Below are 6,000 nucleotides of genomic sequence, written 5' to 3' on the forward strand. Positions count from 1 at the left end.
AGGCAGAATAAAATAAGTTACTAAGCAAAATGAAACAAAACACGCAACTCTAAGCCTAATACATTAAGAAACTGCATACAGGTAAATCTCACCCTTAGAGATGTTCCAATAAGCTTCTTTCACAGATTGGACTCCTTCCTAGTCTGGTTCCAGCAATCACTCACACCCCGGTAGTTACTGTCCTTTGTTCCAGTTTCTTTCAGGCATCTCTTGGGGGGGGGGGGGGGGGGGGGTAGCTCTTAAGCCAGCTGAAGACAAAATGGAGGGGTTTCCAAGGCCTTTTATATTCTCTCTTGTGGGCAGAAACCCCTTTGTTCTCCTGTGCCAAATCACAGCAACAAGATGGAGTTTGTAGCTACCTGGGCAAGTCACATGTCCATGAATGATTCAGCTTTTTGCACGCCGATGCCATGGTTTACATCTTAGTTTGAACATTCCAAGGAAAGCTCAGATGTGGATTGGCATCGCCCAAAGTCCATTGTCAGTTAAGTGTTTCTTGATTGGGCACTTACTGAGACTAGTTCTTCTCAAGAAGCTGACCAAATGCTTCACTCAGGCTACTTAGAATCAAACACCTTGAGATACAAGTACATAGCCAGTAATCATATCTTCATATACAAAAATTACACACACATACAGACAGCACAATCATAACCAGCAAACTACAACCTTTCCATAGACACCCTACTTGCCCTCCTCTGCACAAGACCTGGTGCAACCATAGGACCCTGATTGCAACAATGATCTGTACGGTCAGAGGTCATGTCAACAATGTCACACTTACATTGTAATAAAGTACACGGTGATATTTTCTTTAAATTGCAAGTTGTCTCCCACAGGTTTATCCATGGGAAAGGGTGATATAGCTACCTTATACCAAGGACAGACACCAACACCTATAGCTTGATTGCCTTACATTTTCCATTATAATCTCCTGTTTTCAGTTGCTCATAATTTTTTTTCAACTTAACCATTTTCCATCCAGGGTGTGTGTCTCATGCCGATTTTTTTTCTTCCAGTAAAAGCAGTTCAGCAGTTTCATTGAATGAGGTCAGGAAAAATACGTTATCTTGCCCATGTTAAAAAATTCTTATAACTGAGATGCTCTAGTGCGTCCATGTTTTGGAGCAGGGTCTTGAAATTTGGCGAGGGGGAGGGAAGTCATGCTGGTGTAAGGCTCAGGGATACGCCTTTTCCCATCTCTGTGGAAATACACTCACCAAGTTATGAGCCACTAAAAAAAACCTGTTAACACATTGTCAGCAGAGACTTGTTAGAGTTTGGCTTCTAAATTCTTTGAAGATACTATCTGCACTGACCAGGCCCATCCAGGGCTGAGGGGGCTGGAAGCATTTCCCTACAATTGCTCCTCTGTACAAATGGGACTGCTGTGATGCAGGTCACAAGGAATGATGGCAGAAAAACTCTTGTGCTCTAAGTGTGTCCCCTGCTAGCACTCAGGCACCAAGGGGGAGCAGACTGAGTTGACTCATTGCTGGAGATTAAGGAGCTTGACTTAGAGGGAGTTTTGCCACTGATTTAAATGGGAGCAGGATCAGACTATTTGTACATAATCTTGATTCTTTCCCTGAGCACCATCCATCTTGTGCACTGAATGACACTGGGATACTGTAGAAAAAGAGTGTGAGATCATGTAATTAAAGACTATCATAATAAATATGTACAAGGAGGCTGAATTAAGGTGACACAAGCAACATTAATTCTGGAATTTCCTAACTTAATTGCTTAACTTAAAAAAAAGTTAATTGTTTTTGTATGTATATAGATTAAATGTAGCTTTGGTAGATACGCACTTGGTTTCCTTCTAATGATTTAAAACACTGCAGAGGTTTAGTAGTCTACTGTCTGGGATTTAGGGAGCTAGATTGCACCGCAGGTACTGAAGTGGGGGGTCTAGAATGGGGTCCTTAAACTGCATGGGAAAGGGAAAAAAATACAAGAAAACTTGTGTGTATGAGTTAAATAGACAAAAAGCAGCTAATGGTCAGAAACAAAAATACTTAGAAGGTGAAAATAGGACAGAAGTGTTAGTCTCTCCCCTGACGATCTGACAATTTAAACACAACAACATGACAGAAAAAGTATGGGAGGGGATACAAAGGCACAGAGAGTTGCAGTAGCTTGCCCAGGGTCACATAGCAAGTTAGTAATAGAGCTGAGCCTGTAACCCAGGTCTCCTGACTCCCAATCCAGCACCGTATCAACTAGACTACAATGCCTCACACTGATGTGCTGAGGGCAAGCACTCTGAGCACATATTTTAAGATGCAATACTACCTTCATTTGTATCTCTTCTCAAGCCTCATTTTCTTGAGTACATCTTCCTTGTCCCCTGACAACACTAGTTCTTTTTCAGACTTCTTGCAATCTTCTGATCACAGAGCTATTCTCATAACCCTCAAGTATCATCTAGAGTGATGTGACACACCAGCCTTTAAAAATGCGTGATACCTGTTTTATGGTGTGTGCGTGCATCATGCTCCAGTACTCTTCTTTAAATGCATGTATTATTTCATCCTGCGTCCATAATTCTTAATTTTAAACTGTCAAATTCATCATCAATTAACAAAGTAAAGCAAATGTATGAATTTTTAATATAAAAGCTTCATTACTTAAAGCTATATGCAATTGGTTGAGGAAGTCATTCTTGCCAAAAAAGGCAGCTTGACAGTACTATACTGTTGTACTTGCTTTGAGAGATCCAGTTTGAAGACAAGTGCTCCTTATTTTAAGTAACAGTAAATTTCTTTTCTGTGTCAAGCAATTCTTTGGGATGTTGCACATCAAAACACAGCTTTTGTTCGTTCATCCTAATAGGTAACAAAGACTTCTGAGTTTTTAGGTTCAGAGACTGATATAGTCTTGCTTTGACCTTTCTCAACATGCTAAATGCCCTCAAGTGCTCTGCACTGGAGTGTGGCAGTCACAGCAGAATTCTCATCAATCTCCAAAAGAGAGGCAGTACATCTGTTCTACAGCATAGTTTAAGAATGCTGCTCCAATAACTCAAAATATGAGGTTCCCGTCCATGCATCAGTATCTGCAGTTTAGCACACTGAATATTCAGCAACAACTGATCCTTGTCTTCCCCAGTATCACAAATTCCCAGTTTACCAGCGATATCATTGATATATTTTAATAGAGTGGGAATCCATTGTAGCCATATGTCTTAGCAAAATATCAACAGAAAACGTAAGTATCTTTTCTGTTTGGATCCTTTGCTGCTCCTGGATTCTGAAGTGACAACTATGGCATGAAGTGTCTTTTTCCAACTATGGTTGACTCGGTGGCTGCGATGCAGATCTTGCCATAGTAATCCATGCCTTGAAGTTTAACCCTATAGCTACCTACAACGTTCTCTACCTGGGATTAAGCTAGAATAGGAATTGAAAAGATTAGTTAAGGCTGAATGCCAAATTTTCATAATTAATAATACTTAGATCTGATGTAGTACTTTTCATCTGTAGATTTCAAGGCACTTGAGAAAGGAACGGCAGTATCATTGTTCCCATTTTACAGATGAGGAAGTTGAGAAACTGAAGTGTTTAGCCCCAGGTCACACAATCGATCAGTGGAAGAGTGATTATTACTTGTGTGCTCCGGGGTTCCCCAGATCAGAATCACCACAACACATGGGGTCAAAAATATGAACTAATATTACAAGAGATCTTTAAGACACAGCTGAGGGCACATCTTCACTACCCGCCGGATCGGCGGGTAGCAATCGATCTATTGGGGGATCGACTTATCGCGTCTAGTGAAGACGCGATAAAATCGATCCCTGATCACTCTACCGTCGACTCCGGAACTCCACCGCAGCGAGAGGCGGAAGCGGAGTCGACGGAGGCGTGGCAGCGGTCAACTCGCCGCCATCCTCACAGACAGGTAAGTTGACCTAAAATACGCAACTTCAGCTACGCTATTCACGTAGCTGAAGTTGCGTATCTTAGGTCGACACCCCCACCCCGTAGTGTAGACCTAGCCTTAGGCTATGGACAGACGGACCTTGTTATCTATTTGGCTGGTATTTTGGAGGCACAACAGGCCTTGGATCAGATAGGAGAGAACATACCATATCCAAAGCCATCTGAATGTGAACAAGTTTAGCAGAATCTGCCCCTAAATTGGAGGGCAAATAAATGTAAAAAATTGATTACGGAGTCTAAAATACCGCAGTAAACTAGTGTCATTATGTTAACAATTGCATGCAACCTGCTGTCTCAGTTACCTTTTTGATTTACAAACAACATGGATCAGGTTTTGACTTGATTCATCTGGTGTGCATGATGTCCTCAGGTATCACTGGTTAAACATTCTTCAGGGTTATAATTTTAAAAGGCAGGATACTCAACTACAACCAAAAATGCAGAAAATGTAGGCAAAGGTATCTTAAAGCTCACTTTTGCAGTCTCCTGATCCTGCAGCAGCTCAGTGCAGGCCAGTTCCCCTGTGCCATGGCTGCCCAAGAGCAGCAAGCCATAAGGTGTCCTGGTCACACTATTCATCCATCTTTAGAGCCAGGCTATGCTGGTACTGCAATACCACAAGCATAGAATCTGTCTCTAAGTATTCAAGACAATATAAATTGCAATATAAAGTACCCCATGCTTACCACTTCAAAGCCATACAAAACTACTTTGATGGAAACTAAAATTAATTTTTCTGATAGTGTTTATAATGTATCATTTGTAAGTTAGTTACAACTACACCTCAAGCATTTCTACAGAACTTAATTCGATATTCCAACCCATTTAAAAAAAATCTTATTATAGAAACCACTTACAGGCTTTATAAACACATTTTCATATTATTAGTGAAGGATCTTACTAAAGAGCAATTTCCATGCTGAAAAATGCACATATACCGTAAGTTGTTTATAATAAAACCAACTAAATGGCATTTGCTTCCAGCAAAACTTCTATTTTCTTCATTTTGGTTAGAAAATTTATTCCCCTGTGGTACCTTTTTGTGCACTTGGTTGAATAGTAAATTCCTTAGATGTTAATTTTCCCTTTTTTAATGGAAGTATTCTACAGTAGTATCCAGGTAAAATGATCCTTATAGAAACAGCAATACGAACAAAGGCTCTGATCCTCCAAAGCCTAACAGCAATCAATGTGCATCATAGCACTGAGTGGTCATCATCATCTTCTTCTAGCGTTTGCAGTGCTTGCCATGCCACCTGACAGGAGCTTCACCAGTAGAATGAAGGGCCCTAAGGCCACCATGAAGTCTGGTTAGCGGACACGCGTTAACAACATGTGCCATTGACTGATGGAGACCGCACTGACAAAGTGGGTTATTGCACAGACCTCATGTGAAGAGGTTGGTGGCTCATATTCCTTGTCCAGTTTGGAACCTATTCAGCAGAGTCCAAAGGTGACATGGCAGGTCAAATCCCAATGGTTGAACGGTCAGATCAGTGACAAGGAAACCATTCCAAATGGCTCTAGCTGAACACTTATCATTCCATAGGGTTGCTTCTGACAGATTCCAATCTGGCAGTTAAGACTACACTGGACACCTCAATGTAAGTTGTGGTCTGGGGTGACTGAAAATGTCCGTGTACAGTGGGAGACCTGATTTGCCATAGAGGGTCCTGTGGCACCTTTGAGACTAACAGAAGTACTGGGAGCATAAGCTTTCGTGGGTAAGAACCTCACTTCTTCAGATGCAAGTAATGGAAATCTCCAGAGGCAGGTATATATCAATGTGGAGATAACGAGGTTAGTTCATCAGGGAGGGTGAGGTGCTCTGCTAGGAGTTGAGGTGTGAACACCAAGGGAGGAGAAACTGTTTCTGTAGTTGGATAGCCGTTCACAGTCTTTGTTTAATCCTGATCTGATGGTGTCAAATTAGCAAATGAACTGGAGCTCAGCAGTTTCTCTTTGGAGTCTGGTCCTGAAGTTTTTTTGCTGTAAGATGGCTACCTTTACATCTGCTATTGTGTGGCCAGGGAGGTTGAAGTGTTCTCCTACA

The sequence above is a fragment of the Trachemys scripta genome, chromosome 8 (assembly GCF_013100865.1).
Source record: "Trachemys scripta elegans isolate TJP31775 chromosome 8, CAS_Tse_1.0, whole genome shotgun sequence".
In the NCBI taxonomy this organism is placed as follows: Eukaryota; Metazoa; Chordata; order Testudines; family Emydidae; genus Trachemys; species Trachemys scripta.